This window comes from Podarcis gaigeae (genome assembly GCF_964106915.1).
Source record: "Podarcis gaigeae genome assembly, chromosome: 5".
Classification (NCBI taxonomy): Eukaryota; Metazoa; Chordata; class Lepidosauria; order Squamata; family Lacertidae; genus Podarcis; species Podarcis gaigeae.
This window is the reverse complement of record NC_139681.1, coordinates 30,961,061-30,987,572: the sequence shown is the minus strand read 5'-3', so window position 1 is coordinate 30,987,572 and position 26,512 is coordinate 30,961,061. Positions and strand designations below refer to the sequence as shown.

General features: G+C 42.8%; 1 protein-coding gene across 1 annotated transcript in view; it reads right to left on the bottom strand.

The window, feature by feature from the left end:
* Positions 1-20,809, bottom strand: part of COL13A1 (collagen type XIII alpha 1 chain) — a 147,619-nt gene extending 126,810 nt beyond the window's left edge. The window contains exons 1-2 of the mRNA XM_083740709.1: positions 19,819-20,809; positions 7,295-7,364 (exon numbers count right to left, since the gene is read on the bottom strand). The gene's annotated coding sequence lies outside the window, so the exon portion shown is untranslated. The remainder of the gene's footprint in view (positions 1-7,294; positions 7,365-19,818) is intronic.
* Positions 20,810-26,512: the final 5,703 nt, after the last annotated feature.

The following is a 26,512-nucleotide window of genomic DNA, read 5'->3' as shown; positions in this document are numbered from 1 at the left end:
CCACAGAAACAATAAAGTGCTACTTGGAAAGATGGAAAACTCATTTTGCTTCCGCCTTGAACCCACTTGGGGGTTCAAAAGTTCGACTGAAGCTCTGACAGAGACGGAAAGGAGTGATGAAGAGACAAAGAAAAAATAACTAGTAGAAAAGTGGGCTGTAAATGGAGGCTGACTGCAGGCAGAATGAAAAGAAGAAAGCCAAGACAAAGGAACAGTGGAAACGAGAGGTGTCAAAATCCCAAATCCTATAGTAAACAGTGAGAGGCTGGCAGCGCAAGCCTTCTTCTGGCAAAATAATCAAAATTATTTCACTGGTTTCTTAGTTACAATGTGATATAGCAGATACACAAAGATACACTTAGCCTTTCCAGTGCAGGATTCATGGCCCAGCCATGAAGCTCAATGAATGGGTGAGAGCAAGTCACTTTTTAAAATTAGTATCCTTGGACAGCAAAGTAGTGCCTGTGAAAAAGTATGTCTGTTTGCAATGCCCACATATACAATGGCTCTCTTTATTGTCAAATGCCAAATCAAAATACACATGGACAAAACAGTTGTCTGTGAAAGACGTATTTTTCCACACCTCTGGCTTCAGATAGTTCCTGCTATATCCTGAAGGATGGCTGTTAATAGATATTTCATTTCAACTATTTCCTGCCCCCTTAGAATAGCCTATCTCTTTATTTTTATTTTTATTTTTGACAAAGAACCCATTATTTGACATAGTATTTTGGATGGTTTGAAAACTCTTTCTTTCTAGCTTATCCACCCCACTTTAGTTTGAATACCCACTAGCTGAATACTTTTAAGTGTTCCAAGTGGGTCCCCCCCCCCCATGGCTTAGGGAAGCTGTTTAGGACAGTTTATCTATCTGGCATCAGATTTCATTGGAACCATAGAGCCAAGTTACATGTTATATCAAACCCATTGTTTGGAGTTGTGTGGTTTATTTATTTTTAGAAAAGCTTTAAACAGCAACCATGGGAAGGGTGGGGAGCTGATGAGGATGTGGACGGTAGTGAGGGATGGAGGTACTGATGAAAATTGCCCCCTAAAGTTGCTTTTTATGTCAGGAGAGAAGCTTCTATAGGTATCCCTTTTTATGCAAACAGCAACTTTGGTAGGGGAAATTATTTTTGTTGCAACTGCAGAACTGACACACCCCAGTCCCAACCTGAGCAGTGCCCGCCATAACTTCCTATTTGAAGTTTTAAAAATAAATACACACCAAACTACAGATTAAATTTATAGCTTTTCCTGTAGCCATATCCTCCAACATGCCACAGAGGGCGATCAGGACATGCGTCTTTTGGGATCCTGCTCCCACAGGTGTCACCTGCCTCCTGGGAGAGTACAGCCCCTCAAAACGGGCACCTTTGGGGGGGTGTTCCTGTGGGAGCCAAAACAGGACATCTCGGGATCCAGTCAGAAACTGGAATGACTTCTGTAATTCTGGGGTGTCCCGCTAAAAGCGGGACAGTAGACAATTATGCCTACAGCTAGAAAACAGGTTTCTTCTAGATATGGAGTGGAACAATACCTCCATGGCCAACTTTGTGCTGGCTATTTCTTAATCCCTTGCACTTCATTCTAAAACTTCTAAGGATTCTCCGTTCAAAGGTGACTTATGAGACCCAAGCCTATAACAACATATGTTGATATTCTAATGCTTAATTAATGAGATGCTTTTGCAGATGTGTGTTCAGTTCCTTCTTTCTTTAAAATGTTTTTTCAGTGGTTTAAAGTTGGGGGATTTTTTCTTAAAGTAAAATGCAATCATAAATTTTAGACCATTGCATAAGCAATTGAAATCCAAAAACAGTTCAACTCCTCAGCCAATAAAGTGGGTTCTAGGCTGCCCATGAAAGCTTATGCTCTCATAATGTGTTAGCCTTTAAGGAGTAATGGAATTATCTCATTTAACCAGGCATTTATTGTATTAAGAGGACCTTGAAAATATTATTTTGGGAATGGGGTCAGTATGTCACACAACATACAGCAACTCTTGTTCTAAAAATTGGGTGAAGTACATGCTTTGACAAAGTTCACAATAACATTTATCAGATCCAAAGATGCTAGGCGGCAACAGCCAAGACCACAGCAGCTAACAATCATGGACACAGCTCAGAGACTTCCTGTACAGTCTTATGGTGATCTTTAAACCTTTGGTGACCCTAGAGAAAAACTCAACTCAAAGCGGGTGCCACACCTATCCCAAAGCATGACAGATTAGTAGTGTCGGTTTCCTGAGCTTAAGGAAACATAGATTTCCTTATCGTGTCTATAAATAACATTAAAACACTGTGTTTTTAGTTCTGTCTATATTGTTCTTATCTTTAGTGCTAAGATAACCGAGACACACACACACACTTATGTATCCTCTTTACAGCTTTGCTTTACTCAGTCTTCTGTTAAACTAAAAGTACAAATTTTACAGTTTGGACCATTTACAATTTCCCTGCTGCTTTCAAAAAGTCTGCAGATGAACTTGTGTTCTCTTTTCCTTTCTGCACACTAGGCAGAACCCGGAAATCGGGGAAGAACCTGTGGGAAATATGGTGCAATGTCACTTATGGTAAACATTTATTTTCAAGAAGGAACATGAGGTCTCCTTGTTTATAGGCACCATAAGGGGCTGGCTTTAGAAGAGAACCTTGAAAACATCATGCTGACTTTCCTAAAGTTTGAGAAAGCTTCACATCTGCCCACAAGGACCACAATGTCTAGGATCAAGAATCTATCTAGCCCATAAGCATATCAGGCATTGGGGGGGTGTCAAGAGTGTAGTGTTTTCCAAGGTCTTCTCCTGGTTTAATATTCACAGTGAGAAAGCACACTTGCATTGTTCAAAGTCAACCAGAGCCCTGCCTGCCAGACCACTACTCCAATACGGCATTCCACCCATTGAATTCAGTAGAGTGTCTGAAATGGATGAGAGTGGGAATTTTGCAGATGGCATCCGTGTCCTTGGAATCTTTGGTAATGATACAACAGGTGCCTAGAGGCAAAAAAAGGAAGTCACAGATTCACGTATGCATGTTACCCAATTAGGGTATTCCTTGGTTATGTAGTCATCCATTCATTCGAAACAAGGCTACCTCTCCAGAGGAGAGTGGGAACAACACAGAATGATTGCTGAAATATTGGGAGTGGGGCATGTCACAGAGAGCAGAGTTTTCTTGAAATGCCCCCCCCCCCATCTTCGCTCAACACTAAGTTGAAGCATATGATTCAGCAACCCAGTAAAATAAAGACCTATTTCTCATTGAGAAATGCGGCATAAATAGCTACTCTTAAGTTGAGAGGTGTCCCAAGAGTATTTCAGCAGCTGACTAGATCCCTCCTTTTGATAATGGCCAGTGCAAAAGAAGACAATGACAGACATTGAGGGATATAATTTTACAAGATGCTTCAGTTTGCTTGTGGACCTTGAGGCATTATGAAAGTCATGCTTTCTCTGACCTGCTGGTATGCAGACAGACAGCACTACATCACTCTTGCTGTCTGCTCTTGCTCACACTGTTTATGTTTTAAAGCGTTTGTTTCATACACATCTTCCAGAGCAATTACGCAATCAGACGTCTCTACCTCCGTGTGTGGTGTTTGCAGTTTTAAAGTCCACACACCACATGTGTGTTCTCTCAGGTGTATCAATTGTATTGGTGAGATATTGCAGCATTTTAAGAAAATTGTCAAGAATGTAGAATGGGGGGGGGGGGACTCTTAGGGCATATGGAGGTGCCAGCGCAGCTGCAACAGGGGTGCTATATGGTTAGGGAAAGGAAGAGTTGCAGGAATCTCAATAAGGTTCCATTATTTTGTTACTTTTAAGCAGACACTAAGTATTTATTTGTTCTGTCCAGCCTTTCTTGATGTTTGTTTTACACTACTGGTGTTTGCCTGGTTTTTAGTTTTGAATTTATATTTAAAAAAATTTATTGTATTGCTTTTATCTCCTGTTGTGTATTGCTTTTATCTCCTGTTGGAAGCCGCTGCGAGGGGACAAAGGCGGGTTTTAAAGGAATATTTGGGGAAATAAACTAATTTGCCTCAACATAATATTGTAAAAGATTAAGTTAGGACTGTCACTATACTGATGGACCAATCCGGATCTGAATGTAAGTAAATAAATACATAAATAAATGCTTATATGCATCCATATAAAGCATAAGTGGATAACCTTTTTTGGCTCAATTTCCATTTTTGCTGTGGTTCTGGATTGTGTGGAGGGGTTTAAATTGCCCAGCTCAGTGTTGCAATGTTACCTGTCTGCCCCAACCCAGTCCACCATTGGTGCTGCTGAACAAGGCACCCTTCCTGTCCAATGTCATGTTTCAATCAAAAGCAGATCCAAGTATTCTGGGAACAAGAAACAGCACTCCTAACTGCTCTGTTTCCCAAAGGTGCACACAGGAAACATCAGAGCAGAAGAGAGTGCTGTTCCCTGTTTTTGGAGTGCTCTGATCTATTTTCAATGGCAGCAGCTAAAGGACGGAAGAGACACTTCATTCAGTGGTTTTGCCACTATATGATACTAGTAGGACTCTTGTCCACAGAACAGACAAGCTGGATCGGAATTATGAGTCATCAATTCCCCACCCCTGCTATATTCAGTCTTGTACATGTACACAAACACACACACACACACACACACACACACTTACTTATTTGCTGAGTCATTGTTACATAGGCATGTGTAAAATTAACTTAACAAATGTTGCTCGTATCATTGAAACTCTTCTGGCTTCCCTTCAAATTCCTCAGATGTTTCACTTGAGAAAGCACCATCAAAACTGCTTTGAATTTTGCTTTAGGCAAAATTTTGATGACAACTGTACTCTGACAACTGCAGAAATTCACTAGTATAATTCCACTACTTTCCACATTTACCACATGTGTGAGATTATCAACAGTTCTGCATGGCCATTCATAATTCCCACCAGCCCAGTGAATTCCATGGTGCTTACTTCTGAGTAGACATGTGTAGGATTGCACTATTAGAAATTAGAAAAATGCATGATGTTACATTTTGAATAGGACTGCAGTGTTCATAGCTTTTCTACAGCTGTGTCCAGTGGTATAAATTAGAAAAAACACATTAATACCAAATATGTTGGCTTTAACAGCCACATTTTATATTGCTGGCATAGATCACCTTGCAGCCCTGACATCATCATCATTATTATCAAAAGCAGGAGTAGCTAAATGATGTCATTCTAAATCATTGCCTTAACATACTGAATCCTTCTAAAATTGTGCTTACATTCCAAAGGTATACATTACTTTGATTCAAGGCAGTCTCAATGTCCTGAGCTAGCAGTCTCACTCATTAAAATATGTTTTATTAAAACATTTCATGAGCAAGTCTCTACAGAGGAGACTTGCTCTCCCCCGCCTGATTTCCTTGAAAAATGAAGATTTTCAAATGTTCATTCCCATCAAAGGGCTTTTGGGATGTCAATATGAACATTCAAAACCACTGCTACAGCCAATCCCCTTCATTGCTACTTCTCCTCCTTTTCCAAGGAAAAGCCTTGGCTTAGAGAAGATAGATGGATAGTTGACAGCAGAGGGACTGACATGTGGAACACTTTTTCCAGTTGGAGATCATAGGGGTTGATTTTAAGCGTAACAATTTCTGGGAGAAAATGAACCCACACACATCATTTGTAGCTAATAAGAGGCAATATACAGTCAAACCCCATGATGCCCAGTAGGAAAAGACATCCCATGTGTCATTTGCAGATGAGGAGAGACTCTCCTGTGTAGATGCAACCATTCCACAACCTGCTACTCTCCTCCCTTTCCCCAAAGGAATGTTGTTGTTTTTCACTGGAAAAGGGAGAATGGCAGGGAGTGCTAGAGGTGGTATATGGGTCCAATGCAAACCCCGATCAAGATGGCCAATCTAAAATGCCATTCAAGCACAGGTTGGTTTGCCTTTTCAAGCACTTATATATTTGACATATGTCTAGATATTTCTACCAGTGTGTTTTGTTTTTATTATTTAAGTAATTATTTAAAAAAATAATACCTGGAACCACTTCAGCATTTTGAACAAACATGGTTTGTAGGAAATGTTTATATAAAATAGGGATGAATGGAACTACCTAGATGAACACTCAGTTTTGCATACATTCAATCAATCTTAAATTCATCCCGTCCCATTTTCCGTGAAGTTTTTTTTAACCATATGAAGACTTTACAACAAAATTGCGCACATTTTTGTATGTGCTTTCCTCATAAATATGCATTTTGTGCAATTTTTATGGATTCCCCTCTAAAATGCGCATGTTTGAACTGAAAGTGTGTCACAAAATCCAGAGAAATACACAACTCAATTGCTAACTAAGGTCCAATCCGTATAGAAATCCAGAACTGTGAATTAAGCCAGTTTGCTTTAAAATGTGAACCAAATAAATTTCCCCTCTATCCCTTAAATAATATAATTAAACACATGTTGCTTGTTGACCTTAGAATTCAAAGTTTGTAAGTCCTCAGACCCTCTAAACATTCAGATGCCTTGGCCTACTACCCAGTTTTTCTTTGTCATCAGAGTAGCTAAATCAGTGCAATTAGAATGGCTGTGACATATTTGCCTTCCGAAGAGATTATGACATTATGGTACATCAGTGTGTGGCATTAACAGAGGTAGGTTTTGAAGAGAGGAGAACACTGTCAGGGGCATAGGAAGAGAGGTGTGGGAGGTGCGGTCTGCCCCGGTGTCATCCTTGAGGGGGGTGACAAAATGGCACACCGCGGGGGGGGGGGGCACTTACTGCAGGGCCTGGCCTGCAGTGAGCCTGAGCCACGCATCTTTCCTGGAACTAATGTGGTGGCTCGGGGCCCCACACTGCCCAAAATGGCAGCATGGGGCTTGCGTCCACCAGGCAGACTCTGTGGGCAGCTCACTGCGGCACCTCCGTGTGCGGATCGCGGCGCTCCCATGCGGCCCTGAGTGCCAGAGCAGCTAGCTATGCCCCAGAACACTGCAAGCATGAACACTACCAGAATGTTGGTTTTAATTGTTAGTTGAGGAACAGGGGATAAATATTTGAAAACAAATAAAGTAATCAAAGATCAAAGGAGACAAATAAAAAATAATCAGAGAACAAACAAATATTCCAAAACAATGCTGGTTTTCACACAACCTTCAATGAATTCAAGGGCTTGCGTTTTGCATTTGATCAAAGTTGCCCTCTCCTTGCATACCCATAAAGACTCAAATGATACTCCATATCTACTGTATATAAAAGCCGTCATAACCACCACCACCACAATATGGAGTTCCTACCTGCTGGACAGTTGCATCGCTGGTGGATGTCTCTGGCTTCCCGATGTCTTGGCATGTTGAATTGTAATCTCTATAAAGTGAAGGCAGGAGGGGAAAGCTACATTAATAATAATGAAACCCAAGACTTGTGCATGTTAGAAAACAGCTTTTGAAAGGAATTCAGCCCAGAAGTGTAGCGAGAAAAAGACATCTGGTCTCGGATCAAAGACAGACAATTGCCTTCAAATTTAATCTCAACATCCGCTTGACTGAAAGCAGGCAGAGCAAATTTGACAGAATTTCTAAATGTGATTCCTTGCTGAGGGGCTGGATTGCTGCAGAAAGGGGCAATTACCCACGCAGGGAAAATTCCATGTGGCAGACACAACAATTTAGGTTTGGGAGCACTCTTCTAAATACAGTAGCCACCATGGGAATGTCAGGCAAAAACGTCCTCCATGTAATAAGACAACCCAATCCTATGTGATCACTAATGTTTACACGTATTCAACTACCACATCACTTCCCTTAAGCCCTACCCCTGTCTTACCCTCAGTCACCATAAATGCAGATTGCAGTTGAGGTGGGGTGAGTACCTACCTGCAAATATTATAGTCTTTAATAGAGAAGACTAATTTCTGACAGCTGCATCTACTACACATACACCAACCCTCAGTAATAAATCTGCTCCATCAAGTGTTGCTAGTTCTCCTCTACATTATTTATTTATTTATTTTGACAATTTATATAACGTTTGATTACAACAATCTCTTAGCAGATAAAGTTATACAGTGCCAACCAGTATAGACAATACGGAGCTAGACAGACCATGGATCCGACTCAGTATAAGGCAGCTTCCTAGAACATTTAGAAAACTGCATCAGATTCATGTGCCACGGCCAATGCAATGGCATACTATTGCAACTAAGTAAGGAGCTTTGCTTCAAATCCACCATGTATCATGTTCACCTTTTCTTAGCCATGTACCTGATAAGAGGAACCAACACTGTCAGAAATAGGAACCTATCTTTAGCCTCCTTGATCTGTTTTTAAGACTCAGTATATGGTGACCTGAATTTCCTAAGTACTGTACTGAGATGCTCAGCAACACACACAAACTTAACCACTTCAGACTCAGAAGGAACGGCTGTGTTATCAGATCATTTATTAATCTGGCTACAGTCCAATGCAGAGTTACTCGGGAGAAAGTCTCGTTGAATTCAATAGGGCTTACTTCCAAGTATGTTTAGGATCAGGCCATAAACCTGCAATCCCTAGCATATTTCTGCTAGAAATTAGGTCTCACTGAATTCAGTGGGACTTCTAAGGGAAAATGTTTAGGGCTTCAAATAGATTTGAAGCCAAAATTCAGAAAGTTTACATACAATTTTTTATATATATAAAAAACCCCCAGCTTTGTTTTATTTATTTATTTTATTAAATTTCAATTTATAATATAGATATGCCATTCCTTCTCCCTCAATCTTCACAAGTCTGTATTTTCAGATAGTTGTACCTTACATATTATCAGGGTCACATTAGGGCTATAAGAAACAATATTCAAATTTAGGCTTGAAGGGTGAGTTGTCCAACCCAGGGGCTTGAACTCAATTAATTTAATGGGGTCTGATCTGCAGGCTGGTACTGCTTTATTAACTTGGCATGGGAAAACAACTAGGCTACTAGTATTTATACTGGGCTGGTCAATCCAAAGATGTTATACTTCCAACCAGAGGGTCTGAAGCTGCACACACCTAGTCTCTTCAGTGCCTTAAGACTCCGATGGCTGAGCATAAACAATAACTTACTAGGCTAGGTCTCAGCCTGTGAGGTTTTCTAGTTGAAACCATGGAGTTCCCAATAAATACTATGTAACTGTGTGTCTTCCCTTTAACAAAAATTTTGATGCACATGAACCTCTGTTCTGGAAATGTTCCACTCTTCATCCTTGATGTTTACCTCAAAACCAGTGAGAGATTCTAATTCTGTATCTTGGATCTTCTCAACTGTGTGTATTAAGTTTCAGCTAGGGCCATAAATAGGACATCCATATCCTTTAGTTTGATATGTAACCTGGTCTTTGAAGACCTAATTGCCTCCTTTTATACATCCAAGTGTTAATTTAAGGATCTTACCACAGGCATTTGCCATCTCAGTAAGATTGCTCCATTAGGAACTTGTAGGGTACCATATGTCATTCCTTCTGGCAAGTTCAGGGATGAGGCCATGTGACATGATTTGCATGGTCAGAAGGTCTCTGTGACAACTCGTCCTCTAACAAGTGAAAGCTAATGCTTCAGGCTTAGAACACAGCTCTTTGATGTACTGTTTATAGCACCAGAATATGGCAAATGCAAAGAGAATGGCAGTCAAAATGGGGAGGGCAGTCGGGATACGAAAAAAGTGGCATTGTTTTCCCTTTTTGGCTGTGGCCAAGTATTGTTGCAACTCAAAGGTGGGAGAAGAGATGAGAAGGTTATTTCGGCTCGCAAGAAAGAAATGCAGCATTTTCTGGTTCTTTTTGTTATCAGAAAAGACTGTTACTTCCCATACTATTCCAATAACTTGGGAAATATGCACCTTCTGACCTAGGGCACTACCAGATGGTTGTCATTTTGGGGTAGGATACAATCACATACTGGTAAATTCAGCTTGTGCAATTAAAGTTGATTTGGTGCTCTTGCACAACAAACCAGCTTCTACTCAAAACCAGACTTTTTGCAATAAGGCGAGTGACAAGAAAAGGCACTGGGAATAGGATAATGACTGCTTGATACAACATTGTGTAATCTCCCTGCAAGTACTGTATATCAGAATGAATGCTCAATAAATAACTGACCTTGCCTCTCTGCCCCACAAATTTTGTGCAAATAAGTAGAGACAAATGTTCAATATACTAGCTGTTCAGAAGTGACCCTAGACTGCTAAAGACAATTGAAGAATGGTGGTCATAGGGCTAGAACTGTCTTAGGAAGCTTAATATATTGGAATGTAAATTGGAAGACATGGAAAGACCATTTCTGTACTCACACAGAGAAAAACTACAAACCCCTATCTTCAAAAAAATTGTGGGTTTTCACCAAGGAAAATGATGTGATAATCAAAACAACTTATTTAGTATGTAAGTTTTCAGATTGGCCTTCAAGCAAAATGGAAATGACAAAAGCTATCCTTTGAAAGCTAGTTTTAGATAGCCTGTGCATAGCACTTTATAGACTATAAAAGGCAGATGCACATCATGGAGAGCTTACAATCAAAGTTTGACACAGGGGAAACAGCAGAGGGCTGGGAGAGAAGTGGAGGCAGGAGCGATATGTGAATGTTTCACATACCTGTGCTTAGCCTTTGTTACAGGCTTAGTTGCAGTAGGGCATGAGAATTGGGGGCCTGACCCAAAGACCTCACAGAAAAGGTAGGTCTTAAGGAGGAATTTAAAGGAAGTAAGGTGGCATCACACACAGACCACTATCTTCTGTATTCTTCAAGATGATCGATTTTAAATCCCAAGCACAAATGTACTGGTATATTGTGGGTTTCTTTCAGCATAAAGTTAGGTCTCTATTCATAACTGAAGACAATGTTCTATTGCCCCTCCCACTATGCAGCTCCTAAAACTTCTCCAACAACTCTAAAAACAACAAATGGATTATTGGATGACTTATACATGCCCAGGTTGCCTTTGTCCAACAAGCACAGATGCAAAGTGATAATAAAGTCAACTTTTAGAAGTCAGAGCCACTAGTGTGACCTGCTATGGGAGAAAGTTGCTTTTTCTCTTTGAAAGCTTTGCCTATGCCTAAAATGCCACTGTTTTGTTTTTTGTCCCATAAATGCTGAAGAATTTCGCCTTGCAGCCAGGGTACTCTCCGTACCATCTACATCATTCTCAGTCTACAAACACATTTGTCAGGGAAACACAGTTGGCAGAAAACCTCATGCCATTGCTTGCTGCTCACTGTCACTGGTAGTACTTAAGGAACAGAACCTGTGGGGGAGGGAGCATTTAAGGGCACTTGCCCTGGGCCTCCACATATAGAGAGAGGAAGACACATCAATGCTGACAAACAGCAACTGAGAAGGGTGGTTGCCTCAAATTAACATTTAGCTGCTGAATGCTAAGCTTCTGGGTGTTCAAAAGTTCTTGTTAGTGCAATCTTTCTGAACAAATCAGGATCTGATCATTTTTGCCAGAGTATCTGTCAATAGTGTGTCAACAGGCAGGAAAAAACTATAGCATGTCCCAACTGATAATTGCATCTGGATATACCCATGCTCAAAGTATACATCCCATTCACAAGTCCTTCATCCCCCCCTCCTCTCTTCTGAGTGTTAGACAATATGCATGGATCATATTTTAATTGGCTTTCAGTGTCTTAGGTTCATACGTGGCAGGAGGTCCTTCCGCAGCTAAGAATATTAAAATCAAATTTACACAGTGATCCAAGTAATGCTTTCCAAAGAAACCAGTCCGTCAAAACCTCTATACATTGATCAAATTTTGAGAAAAGCATACTATTATGTGATGCTTTGAAATGCATCACCCTTTCTTCAGAGTATCTAGTGGCATATGCAGGGCTCCATTGGGGTACTTGTCAGGCCCAGCTGTTTAGTATCAGACACAGAAAGAACCTCTTTATAAATCTTGACTTTAGGCCATCTTTAGCCTTTAGTTAAGTGTTATTGAGTTGTCTTGAATTTAGTAAAATATGCAGCCTGATCCTATCTGTGTTTTACACATGCGGAAGTTCCACTGAGTACAGTGAGGTTTGTTACCAATAAAGGAAATGGAATTGCAGCATTAGGCCACACTCTGGAGTGTACTTACCAGGAAACAACTCCCATGAAACCCAATTGATCTTACGTCCAACAAACCAGCTCCCAGTGATGGCCCTTCCTCCCCAAAATGTCATCACCTACAGAATCATCTAACCTTGCTGGGAGTAGAGAAGAAGCAGTTACCACATCCTCTAAACAAACGGTTGTCTTTGTCATGTTCTTATAACCTCTCCCTGTGCCCCCAATGCTTATTGTTGTCATAATCATATGCAAACCACTTTGTGAGGTCCACCTGAAAATAAATACCACGATCTAAGACATGTGGAACAGCCAGATGCAAAAGAGGACAGGGTTCCTGCACCTTTGATGGTTGTATAGAAGACAGTTACAAGCTACACCTGTTCAAATCCTCTCTTTTCCTAACTTCTTAAAGGTGGAGCAACCCTGTTGTTCTTCTGCACCTGACCCCCTTAGCTGTGATCAATGTAATTAGGATCAGTCATTAAAACACAAGAAAAGGGATAGAAGAACCTTCCTGGATCAGAGCAAATTTCCATTTAGTACTGCATTCTTTTCCCACAGTGGTTAACCCAGAGGTTTTCAGGATGCCCATAGCAGGATATGAAGGAAACAAACAATACTGTTTTTGTTTGTTATTGAAGTACAGTGGTACCTCGGGTTACATACGCTTCAGGTTACATACACTTCAGGTTACAGACTCCACTAACCCAGAAATAGTGCTTCAGGTTAAGAACTTTGCTTCAGGATGAGAACAGAAATCGTGCCCCGGCGGCGCGGTGGCAGCAGGAGGCCCCATTAGCTAAAGTGGTGCTTCAGGTTAAGAGCAGTTTCAGGTTAAGAACAGACCTCCGGAATGAATCAAGTACGTAACCAGAGGTACCACTGTATGCAGTTTTGTGTTTTTACATTGTAAACCACCTTGTGTTCTTTGAATGAATGGCAGTATAGAAATTTTAATAATAATAAATTTTTATTTAAACCCCGCCCTCCCCAGTTCAGAAAACCGGGCTCAGGGCAGCTAACAACAAATTTAAAACACTTAATTGATGCTACAAAAAACAGCATAAAATACGGTATAAAACGTGAATAACAATAAAATCAAAAATCAATTTAGGGGGGAAATCCATCCAATAAACATTAGATGATCATCAGGGCTAGCTGGCTAAATTAGCCCTATTTGGGCCAGAGAGGAGACCAGGGGAGAATTAGCTGTGGGATCCCAGAGCGGGTAATCTTCATAAAAAGGGGAGAAGGAGGGAAGGAAGGGGAATAAAAGATCAGGCTAAGTTCAAATTGTAAGCTAGGTGGAATAGATCTGTCTAACAGGCCCTGCGGAAGGAAGTTAAATCCTGCAGGGCCCTGGTCTCATTGGACAGAGCATTCCACCAGGTCAGAGCCATCACTGAGAAGGCCCTGGCCCTGGTGGAGGATAATCTAACTTCCTTAGGGCCCGCGACCTCTAAACTATGATTATTCATGGACCTTAAGGTGCTCTGCGGGGCATACCAGGAGAGGCGGTTCCAGAAATATGGGCCCTAAGCCACATAATAATATCCCTTCCCAGCTTATGCCCCCACCAGTGGTGTACTGCCTCTGAATAATGATGTTTCACTTAGTTTTTCTGGCTAATAGCCACAGAAAGGCCTCTCCTCCATTAATTTGTCTATTCTCATTTTGAAAGCAGCTAAGTTGATGGCCATTGCCACACAGTGTGCAGTGCCAACAGGAAATGCCATTAGTTAATTAGGTTTCATGTGAAAAAATACTTTCTATTGTCTGTCTTGACTCTATTGGGTGACCCTAGTTCTAGAGTTACAGGAACCCATTCTCTCCACCTACTTTTACTATGGCATTCATCATTGAATAAGGATGCATCAAAGTCCCATATAGACACAATGTATGAAGCACAGAAATCCATTCACATGGCTTGAAAAGGACAACGTCCTTTGCATTTACTGCTATGGGGCAGAATTCAGCCAAAGATAAGGATGGATCAGCCACCAGATTTAATGACTGTTAAGCAAATGCTTTACTTTTCTGCTGAGATCAAGGAAACCCAAGTGTGCTTAACTTTCTAAAATGCCCCGTGCTTGCAAAATAAGGAGGAAAGAAACCAAGTTAAAGCTGAGCTGCTTCATTAATTCAGTGCATTTGCTTCCCTCCGCCTCCCTTAAAAACCACACTGTGCTTTATTCTGTGTTGTTGTTGAATGATGTGAACCTTGCAGCTGTAAAACTCATTAGGAGCCACTGTAACTTGTTCATGAGAATGTGACGGTAGAAGTACTGACAACGTGAAAAAGAGTAGGGACTTAATGCTCTGCTTGGGGGGTGAGTCATTCTATACTGTTTTCTTTCCTGGTTCCATTCTGCTATCCATCTCTCTTGTCATCCTATATGATAGTCTCCTATCCTTGCTTTCTCCATTCCTCTCCCTGTCTCTTACCAGAATTGCCTGTATTTCTTTTCCACTTTATCTTGCCTCAGCAACTCCCTCATGCCTCTCTCCTCCATACTTGCTTGTCAATCTTTCCTTTGGCACTCACAGAGAACAAAGCAGAAAGGGCCCATTACCGTGTATCATTCTCTTCTCACCTGCTCTGGTTAACTCCAGCAAAGCAATTGCAACTGCATCTTGATCAATCTAATAGAATACACTTTTTCCATGAATCTAGTGTTTCTCAAACTTGGGTCCCCAACTGTTGTTGGACTACAACTCCCAACATCCCTAACTAGCAAGACCAGTCAGTTGTCAGGGATGGTGGGAGTTGTAGTCCAACAACAAAAGGTTTTCCCAGTCATGTGCCATAGAACCATGTTGTTCCTTGCAAGATTATCATGGGTCTTTCACTAATGGTAAACAAAGGAAGCTTAACCACCATTATTGATTTTCCTCTGCAATTCATAGCAAAAATTGTTTCTTCAGCTTGTAAACCACCTTGTGTATAGTGATATAGAAATTTTATGCTTTCTTTCTTAGTTTATGCTGCGCTTGTCTTGTATTTCTGTTTTAATAGCTTTTAGAATATCTATTGATGTGTTTTAATGCGTTGTACGTCGTCCTGTGACCTCATGGTGAAAGATGGTATGTAAATTCCTAAAGAAATGGACAGATAAACCAATAGAAATTTTAAAAAGAAAACAAACTGCTGGTCTAGGGAACATAATTTCTATGATTTGGTCAGGAAGAAGTGTGTATCTATGGTTGTTGAGCATAGTAATATCTTTGCGTGGACAGGCGGAGTCCCCAGATCCTGAGCGGTTCCCCCCCCCCCCATTATGTGGAATAACGACTCAAGACAACGTGCTATGGGGATTAAATTGGCCACAACTTTAGTAAATTTCAAATGTGGGTAGACCTTGGCTCAGGCATTGGGCATTCTCCCTCCCCAGTCCCCAGCCGGGGACCTAGGGAGCTTCAGGGTTATCCAGTGGGGGGGGGGATGGGCCGGCTCTGGAGAACATATGTCCAAGCAGAGATAGCCTCCCCCGTTACGCCGCCGCCACAGGGGAGAGCAATGACGACCTTTCAGCGTATGGTCAAAGCCTCCCTTCAAAAACCCCGTTAACGGAGAACCCTAGTATCGCCGCCGCAAAGAGGAAGATGGACTAAAGGATTCCGCCCAAGGTCTGATACCGCCAAAGTTGTGACGTTTTGCTACGGGAAAGGCGAAACCTGCCAATGCAGGGAAATTCCTTTCCGGCCCTTTAACAGCGACCTTAACGTAGCAGCGCCCGCATACCTGTGAAGAAAAGTTAACCTGCAACAGAAGACATTAACTGAGGGTGGGTAGGGTGGGAGAAGCTCTGGAGCCAAGTGAGGATTCCCAGGTAAGATCCTCCCTCTATTGTGTGGGCAGGTAATCCCCCCCTACCTGGCCTGGGCTCCTTGGCAACGCTTCCCCCAGGTGGGATTGGACAACTGACTAGGGCTGCGCGCGTCCACGCAAAGGGCGCCCCCCCCCCCGTTTTAAGCGGGGAGCGGTCATTGCGGTACTGCCTAGAATGTCACTTTTTTTACCACATGCACCACCAGCCCCATCATTTATATAACAAACTTTGTGTTTGGGTTTCAAACATTGGTTATTCAGTGTACGTTAGCGAAATGAAATGCCAATCATTGTGATGGATGAAGAGCAGGGGAAAGTTGGAAAGGGAGACATCCCAAGCCCTAGCTGGAGATGCCGAGGTTTGAACCTGGAAACTTCTCTACCTGCCACTTAGCCACAGCCCTTAGCAATGGCACAGCTTTGTCAAAACAATTGCGCAAACCAGCAATTAATGGTTGTAAAAGCAAAAAGTCCCCATATTTTTAGATCAAAAACTCTCATTATGCTGTTTTTCCCAGTCCCTCCTATCAGAAGCCTTGATTGTTCTGCACATGCAGCAGAAAAAGTGGTAGCAGAATCTTCCAGAGGCACTGTACTACTTCAGATAACAAAACAAACAGGATAACAGTTCTAGCTCAGCTCAACCCTTGCGGCACCAATTTCCTACTTACAGGGATTGTAAAATACATATACAAGTGTTTTCAAAAGTGGTGTCCTTCCCACATATAGTCTGAAACACAGCACTGCCTAAGAGTTGTCACCACATTGTTTGTGGGCAGAAAAACGGAGGGAACCATTTCATCGATTTTCTCCAAGAGCAGGAAAAAATCTCCAACATTTTCTCAGGGATGGGCCTGACCTTTAAAGGGACCCCTGACCAGTCTAGTCCTGACCTGTCCAGTCACAGACAACTCTGGGGTTGTGGCACTCATCTGGCTTTATTGGCCAAGGGAGCTGGTGTACAGCTTCAGGTCATGTGGCCAGCATGACTAAGCCGCTTCTGGCGAACCAGAGCAGCGCATGGAAATGCCATTTACTTTCCCACTGGAGCAATACCTATTTATCTACTTGCACTTTGACGTGCTTTTGAACTGCTAGGTTGCCAGGAGCAGGGACTGAGCAACGGGAGCTCACCCCGGCACGGGGATTCAAACCGCTGACCTTCTGATCAGCAAGCCCTAGGCTCTGTGGTTTAACCCACAGTGCTCCTCCCCCTCAGCCTCCCACAAAGGGTTTGTTTGCTTATCTGCTGCAAAGGACAGCAACAGCAGCTGTTTAGGCAGCCTGGTCATCATTTTGCATCCTCTTTGATGCGCTGAACATTGTGCCATTCCAGGGCATACAGCAGAAGGGGGGGGGGGGGATAGAAGGACAGCAGAATATTTGAATAAAATGCTGCAAAGTGGCCTTCATTTTATAGCTAGGTGGAGAAAGAAAAATCTCAAGGGTCCCCACCCCCCTGACAAAAAAAACATATTCTGAGAAATTTTAGCTCAGCCCTTAATCCAAAGTGGTACAGTCCATCCCATCCCCGCAGAACTCTACAACCTTATCCTGCTGCACATGTAGGCCAGGTTTCAGGCACAATCTGATAGCGAATTATCTCCTTATGCTGGAGTGCAGCCAGTCTTCCACAGACAGGACTCCTGCCTCTGTGTGTCTCTATGCTTCTCTCATGTATCCCCCTTCAAAATCTACCATCTGTTTGTTCTTCCTAAGGACATGAAATTAATTAAGGAAGAACATAGCTGTTTTTAGAGAACAGGAAATAACAATAATTAGTTGAGAGGCAATATTTCATTGTTTAAGTTACTCTCATCCCACAAGCAAGCATCAACATATTATTTGGGGCTTGCATGTAATTGTTGTTGTTTAGGCGTTTAGTCGTGTCCGACTCTACATGACCCTATGGACCAGAGCACACCAGGCACTCCTGTCTTCCACTGCCTCCCGCAGTTTGGTCAAACTCATGCTGGTAGCTGCGAGAACACTATCCAACCACCTCGTCCTTTGTTGTCCCCTTCTCCTTGTGCCCTCCATCTTTCCCAACATTGGGGTCTTTTCCAGGGAGTCTTCTCTTCTCATGAGGTGGCCAAAGTATTGGAGCCTCAGCCCAGTATCTGTCCTTCCAGGGAGCACTCAGGGCTGATTTCCTTCAGAATGGATAGGTTTGATTTTCTTGCAGTCCATGGGACTCTCAAGAGTCTCCACCAGCACCATATTTCAAAAGCATCAATTTGCATGTAATAGATTGTACAAAACATGGCAACAGTGCTATTTTTCTAGAAAAGAGGTGTTGGAACTCACTGTGAATGCCTCCCCTGTTCTCTTATAATGGCAATGGCGCTCACCTGATAACTTAGTTCCGGCTTGGGGGGGGGGGGAGCTCTGCATGGCAAGGATAAAGAAGCTAGTTTCCAGTCAAGGCATTGGATTGAGATTCTGGAGAGTTGTCTTCCATCCCTGGCTACTCTGAAACTTGGAATATGCTGTGTGACTCTTCTGCACCACCTGTGAACTGGGAGAAATGCTTATGGAATGGCTGTGAGTCTAAAATGCATCTGTATCCATGAGGTGTTTAATATTAAACATGGAAAGCATAGGGGAACAGCTGCAGATCAGTGGCAGAGTGCATTCAGGAGGTCCTAGATTCAAAGCCTGGCATCTTCAGTTAACATGATCTCAGGCAGCAGGACTTGGAAAGAACTCAGGATAAGGTCCAAAGGAGCCACTGCTGGTTGGGAGTGTAGAATGCTGCTTCAAACACACATGTAATTAATGATGTAAAAGAGATGCAACATGGCCATTGGCCACACCTGGCAGAAAGAGTGAAGGGGCCACAGAGATTGGCACACTGGAGCAGAGCAGTGGGAATTCTCATGTGACTGGACTGGAGTAGTCTGCATCCGAGCTTCAAGATCTTATTTCTCTCTGTGTGTGGTCTTGCCAACTCCTCGTAACAGCACTTGTTTATGCAGTTGCCCCCCACCCCGCCAAGAGTCAGTAAACAGATCCTCTCTAATTTCATTGTTATTCTCCTCCCCCTCCACCTATGAGATTCTTAGCAGAGTTAGTTTTACTTCTTAGCACTGCCTTGCCAGTATATTGCTTTTTGCCATCGTGTTCCCACCCCACCCCCGCCGCAAAGCAACATCTGTAAAAAAGAAGAAGAAGAAAGCAACCTGGGTTGAAATGGAGAGCAGCTTATTCTGAAAGCCTTCCAACAAGCAATGAGGAATCAAGATGCCCCTTAACCTTTCCCTGATCCTCTTTCCCTTCTACCTGATTATAGACTCTGCATGTTTAGCTACTTTAGTGAGCTTCAATGCATGCTCCCCCATGTGCAGCTTCCGATTGGTTTCAGCTTTGCCGTATCAGTCCACAAGCTTCCAGTTACCAGATGTAAGTCTGCAATCCCATGTATACTTATATGGAAGAAAGCTTTATTGAATCCAGGGGTGCATACTTTGAAGTAAAGATGCATAGGATCTGGCTGTCACTTCGGGACTGCATTCCTGTGAACACTTCCTCGGGCAAAAGTCCCAGTGAACTCACGCTCCCACCTATAGATTCAAGCTGCATAGATTAAACAGGTGATGTTAATTCTATGCTAGTTATTTATCTGGTCTGCTTGTCAACCTACCTACTCATCTATTTCTGCTGGGGAGAAGAATAAGAGGGAGGAAAGCTGACATAATTTAAAGCTGCCAAGGAAGGCTCGGAGAACTCGTGGGCTGTCAAACAGAAGTGAAATCCCAAGCCCCAGAGAAAGGATCAGAGACGTTTCACAGTGCTTGGCAACAGCAAAGACTCTGGTGTATCATTTGCCAAAACAACTCCACAAGAAGCTTGGATTTTGCAGGAAGAAGACTAGGACAGAGGGTTTTAAACATATTTGTGAAAATGAAAGAGCACCGACCTCAGCAAGCAGTTGGTCAACTCTTCCCAAAATAGCTGTCTCCATTTGGTCTGCGGAGAGGCAGGCAGGCAGCGGAGCGGATCTGTCTGCCTCCAAATCTGAAACCCTGGATTGCAGGTCCGACGTCCTGAAGTACAGCAGGAGGCTGAGCACCAAAGAAAGTAAAGATACTCCAGGCAGCCCAGAGCTCAGCAGAAGAGGTATCTTACAGCATCTTTCCCCATCTCCTGTCCTGGGATGTGTGAGGCAGCCGCTCTCCAAGGCACCAGGAGCAGCCCCCTTCCAGCCCTTCTCCTCCACCACCATTCCTTCCCTGGCCTGAGAGGCAATAAATAAATAAATATAGTATAAATAAAGCTGCAATCTTCCTCTCAGAAGTACAATCCAGAACGCATGAAAAGAGCACCGTCCAAGGGAATCCCAAATGCCACTGAAGGAAGAAAAAAAAAGGACAGCTAACAAAACCAAACAAAAATGTATAGGGATCAAAAGGTGAAGGGAAAAGAATTTTCCCCTTCCGAGGGGAAAAATCAAACTCCAGAAAAGTTTTGGAGGTTTTTTTGGGAGGGGAGGGAAAACAATCTGATCAGGGCTGTTGTTGTTGTTGTTTGTCTATCAGCCTCGTTTGTTGTCTCTGTTTTTCCTCCCTCCCTCTTTGTTTGATAAGTTTTCAGTTCCTTAGCAGAGCAGGCAACAGATTGTGCATGGAGGTCCCCATTAGAGAGAGGTAATTCTCAAATGATTGGGAGTTGTACTGTGGCTGTTCCTGACTTCTCTGTAATATGACACACATACACACTCTCTCTCTCTTCTCTCCTCTCCTCTCTGTCTCAGATATGCTGGCTGCACGGCTTCCCAAAGCAACCTCCTCTGCTCTCCCTTTCTCTGCAGATGATTTATTTATTTATGCAAAACTGCTGGGTGGGATTGGATACTAGGCTCCCACCTCCTCCAAAGCCCCACAGGTCCCTCAAGTGCCTTTCATCAGCTTCTCTTTGAAGTGGCACTCACTGCAGTCATTTATAGCTGCAGGAAAGTGACTATAAAGCAGAGGGGCAGGACTTGTGTTACCCACCCACCCATCTCACATGAGGGCAATCACGTCTGTGGGTTTGTTTTGATTTTCATTGCATCTGTGGAAGTCAAGCAACATCCTCCTGGTCTGCTCTTTCCAGACAGGTCTGCTGTTTTCGGACCAATTTCTGATCTAAAGAACTTTGGATAGTTCAGTCACCCAAGTGCTTTCAGTCAGTTGATTTGTCCTGAATCCTTTTTTGCGGCTCCTTTCTTTGTATTGTGGCTTCATTGCTGATATGTCTGGATCCCTTTGGCTCAGGCATTTCACACATGTGAAGCATGTTCCTCATGTTAGCAAGGAAACCAAACTGCAATTCTGGAGAACAATGGGTGTGTGGGATATAACTTCAGGCTAATGGTTCAAATCTTCTCAGTTAGGTTTGCCGGAGTACAGATATGTAAACCCTCATTTAAAAATAGTAAGTTCATAGGACGGATTAACAGTTATGCAAAGTAGGCTATGGCTCCTTATACTATGATGAAACTACAGAGGAATTTCATAGTGAGCTGAGGATGCTTAAAAGGGATAATGTCAGAAAGGGACAGTAGTTACAGTATGTAGGATTGACTAAAATTCCAGACACCTTTCCAGAATGAAGAATAGAATGACCATGATTTCTGTACAGTTGCATGTTTTAGGTGCAGCTTCTGTGGATGAGTGTTGGCTCTCTTGGCTACTAGCTATGATGGCTATGTTCTACCTCTGTTGCTAGAGGCAGGGCATTTCTGTATAGCAGCTGCTGGGAATCACAACTGGGAGAGTTCTGTTGCACTAGGATTCTGCTTGCAGGCTTCCCATGAGCACCTGGTTGGCCACTGTGAGAACAGGGTGCTAGACTGGACTGTTCTTATGTTCTGAAATGCTAGAACATAAGAGATGAATTAGGTTTGGTCTCTGACACAGGGATAGTATAGGGCTCCTGCATCCTTTAATCTAGCCTGTTAAAGGCCAGGACCTAGAGCTTAGATTAAATGAAGGAAACAGCATGGTTCCAATGGCTCCATTTGCCTCTGAAAAATAAATAATAGGAGGAGGAGGAAGAAGAGGAAGAGGAAGAGGACGAATGGGCATTGTTGTAATCTCTGTATGCCCCCAGGACACAATAATTGGTGTAAGCTTTGTATGAGCCAATGAATTGTAGATTCTGTAACACTGAGATTCAGAAATCTTAGTTCAACCGTAAGAACCCCTTAAATTTCTCTCTGACAGTAGCTGGTAAGGGAATGGAAACAGACTTCTTTGGTTGGATACAATTGCCTTAGAACTCACTTTGCAGGTCCTGAAATTGCACATCTCCTCCCAGCCATTCTCCAGAACTTCAATGCTACAGGAATTAATTTGGCAGTTCATGAGTCTACCCAGAAGCAGTTCCAACATAATGGTCAAACTCCATGAGAACGCTCTGTAATTATTCCTGTGAAGCAGTAATATTTGGAAAATGCTGAATTGAAATTGAAAATCCATGTGGCTCTGCCAGGAGTTTGGCCAACAGGCAGGAACTCAGTGAGCTCTGGTCTACAGGCAAGTGGCCAGGTTGAGTCAATAGAGTATTATAACTTTAGTCAGCTACAACCTAAGGCAAGTTATGGAGCCATAAAGACAAAATCATAGGTTTTTATCTGGGAGGCAGTTCCATAAGGTGAAGTAAGGTGAGCTGGGTGGGAAAGACAAATCATGTATGTTGAAGGAGAAAGGCATTGGCTTGCTGGTTGCAGGCTACCATGGAAACATTGAGAAATGGAAATAATCTACTCCAGAAGAAGTGCTAGCTCATCCAAAGGCATAGCCAGGAGCCAATAGTAAACCCAAAAGAAAGGATGGATTGGTGAATGCTAACTCTTCCTAAGTTTAAACAACAAAAACTATTGTGGCACATGAGAAGACTAACAAATGTTATGTGCCACAACTACCCAAGCGTTCCATGTTGGTTGAAAACCCTTCGCTGGTTTTCCATGTTGGTTGAAACACCAGATAGTGCTTATGCCCAACTTCAGTTAGTGTGCCAGCTACAGCTGTTCCAGGATCTGTCCAACTTGGCCTCAATAACCCATTCTCTGATAACCTCATGTTTGAACTGCTACAGTGTGCATTATATGGGACTACTCTTGAAGAAGATTCAGAAGATGTACTATAGCTGAAGCTACATGCTGCTACATTGTTATGGTGTGATTAGAGAAGACAGGGCCTTCTTAGTGATGGCACCAAGACTTTAGGACTCCTTCCCTGAAGAAATATGGCTGTTCCCCACACTGTAGACATTTAGAGGCCTGCTAAAGAGTCCTGTATTCACCTGGTCCTTCAGGAATTAAATGTCCCAATTTTTGCCTGGAATTTTTTGTAATGGTATTTTAATTATGTTGTACACCGCCCTGGGCTATTGATTGGGAGGAAGGGTTGTATAGAGATCAGATAAATAAACAAAGCATAGTTTAGTGCAGCATACAAAAATGGCCACTTAACAAGAGGTAACAGTGTGGTAAAGCTAGCTCCAGGTTTGAGGAGGCCCTTGGCGAAGTACCCTCTGAGTACCCTCTGAGTAGCACCCTCCAACAGCAACAGGCTAACCAAGTGAGCTTACCAGGTAGTGATGGCAAATGACACCAGTACTCTGATTAGGGCCAGGTACCTGGATCTCTTGCAGTCCATGGGACTCTTGAGAGTCCCATGGACTCTCCCATGAGAGTCCCATGGACTGCAAGAAGATCAAACCTCTCCATTCTTAAGGAAATCAGCCCTGAGTGCTCACTGGAAGGACAGATCCTGAAGCTGAGGCTCCAATACTTTGGCCACCTCATGAGAAGAGAAGACTCCCTGGAAAAGACCCTGATGTTGGGAAAGATGGAGGGCACAAGGAGAAGGGGACGACAGAGGATGAGATGGTTGGACAGTGTTCTCGAAGCTACCAGCATGAGTTTGACCAAACTGCGGGAGGCAGTGGAAGACAGGAGTGCCTGGCCCATGGGGTCACGAAGAGTTGAACATGACTAAACGACTAAACAACAACACCTGGATCTAGGAACCAGACAACATTTTAATTCCCAAAATGCCCACTCCACTTGGGGCACTGGATAAAATTAAAATGTCAGCAGGCTCTTAGCTGCTCTGAGCCCAGCTTCGGCTAGGGAGGGCGGGATATAAATAAAAATTTATTATTATTATTATTATTATTATTATTATTATTATTACCATGTCCTGATTTATGAGAATAAATTCACGTAAATAGAGTCCAGGGCAGTAGGGAAGGTGTTAGCAGTGGACCCTGTGGAGTGTCCAGGATACTGGATTGGCAGAACAATGCAATGGTTTTATCCCAGTTAACTGACAGATCAGGCCAGACAAGCATCCCAAATGAACTGATTGTGCACCCTAGAGCATGGTGCAAGATGTGCTGCCGACATGCAAGGATTTGTTTGCTGATGATGTGAAAAAGGTTCCCTAAAGGTAGACAGTTTGAAGTAACTATTTGAAGTCAATAACCCATATTCTGAAAGACGACGACTCCACAGATCCTTAATAGATGTGTTGCCTTCTTTGTGAATGTCCCAGTAGGCACCACGGTTTGGGGTCAGTCTACCTCATATAGACACACTGAAAGAAAGCAGCCCGAGGCTACTGTGAAGCGTGCTTACTAAAACACATGCTGAAAATTGGCCTCTCAAATGGAGCTCCCTTCTGACTCTTTGCCTGTCATTTACACAGTTTAAATGAACATTTTGCGTGCAGTCTGTGCTGGAAATTGCTGGCAAAGGAAACTCATATTTGTCTCCAGCCTGAGCTCAGTTTCAGAGTGTTTTGAAGAAATGGACCTTTTGGGACCCAGTTGAAGAGAGCGAGAGAGATCTGTTACCCTTCCGTCAAATAAACCTTTGAAGGACCCAAGAGCACACGGTGTTTATTCTTTGAACAGCCATATTCCTTTCACAAGCCACTTGTTTTCTAAAATGAGATTTTAGTGTCTGCTTGACAGGAAATCCTTTCTTAATTTCTTCTAATGGGTTCCTTGTCATTTAACAGCTCAAATGAATGTTGTGCCTTTGGTATGCTTTGCAAACATGCTCCTATTAACAGATATCTTCTTTCAACAGCTTTTCATATATATATCTGAGTCTTTCTAACATATGATGAGGTGCAAGGAATAAGTGCATTAATTTCTGAAGAACGTTGTGTAGATTTCTTCTGATCTTTGCGGTGCTTTGATTTTTTTAAAAGGTTCTATGGATCCAGCTCAGTTAACATTGTTATGCAGTATATTAATCTTTGTTTGTTTATTCAATTACACCCCATTTTTTAGTCCTGATCAGCTCCTGATGTAGCTTTAGAAAAATATACAAATGCAATCCATGAAAAGGCACACTAGATTGGGGTGCCTGGTAGTGTTCTATGGCAATCTATTCTGGTCACTAACAATTTGTTTTCTTGTCCAGGTTCCACACTGAGGTTCTTTCTACAAGATGGAAAACGAAGATGGAAGTGCAGATGGACAAAAGGGCTGGCTGATTATAAAGATATCAGCTCACAGAAAGCTCCTGTCTGATGATATCAATATGTCCTCCGGATAGTAAATTAGTATTGCTCTCTCTTAAAAAGGATGGCAATTGCAGTAGAGATGGCAATTGCAATATGGAACTATGGATGGGCACAATCCTGTAATTCCCAAAGTGTATCATGAGAAAAACTGCTACAGTGTTGCAAGAAATAAATGAAATAAGGAATTAAAGGCTCTTGTAAGTTCATAGTATTCATCTACAGAGGGGGCTGTCCTCTGCATGAGTTGCAGCTTTGAACTTGCTTAGAACAATGATTCAAGCAATAACATGGGATGGACATGGGATGAGAGTTAAGAGTAGTTACTTTTCCACTCTGAAATCTTATCTCATTAGGCATAACAAAAGTTTGGAAACACTGGTGAACAATGGGATTAGAAGAGCAAAGAGGCAAGCTGGTAGGTCAAGTGGATGGGTTGAGCAACCTAGATCCAAACCTAGTACACTCTAGATGGTTTGGACTAAAACTCCCATCATCCCTGACTGTGGGCCAAGCTGACTGAGGCTGATGGAAGTTGGAGAGCACCAGATTGGGTTACATGGTCAAAGTTCAAACAAGGTCTGCCAGAATCTCTGCTGAGTGGCTCAGACCATGAACTAAGCAGGACAAGAAGTTATGCAGATGAATTCTGAATTTATTTGCTGTACAGTGGTACCTCGTTTTGAGTCCGTCCCATTTTGGGTCCATTTCGTCCAACATCTGCAGCAAACCCAGAAGTACCAGAACAGGTTACTTCCAGTTTGTCGCTCGCGCACACGCAAAAGCGCTAAATCGTGCTTCGTGCATGCACAGAGCAGTGCTTTGTCGAGCGTCCCTTTCGTTGAGTGTCCGGGGCTCCACAACTGATCCCGGGCGCAAAAGGAGGTACGACTGTATATGGTACAACTTCTGTTGGTGCAAATCATGGGGATCAGTAACTGAAATTCCCTAAGATGGGTTGAGAAGAATCTCTGTGTACTTCACTTACATAGGAGCCAACTCCTAGGGGCCAAGGTCCCTTGTCCCCACCCCCAATAAAATATTTCATGGGGCTGCCCCCCATGGCACTGCCATTCAAATGATGTGTGTGTG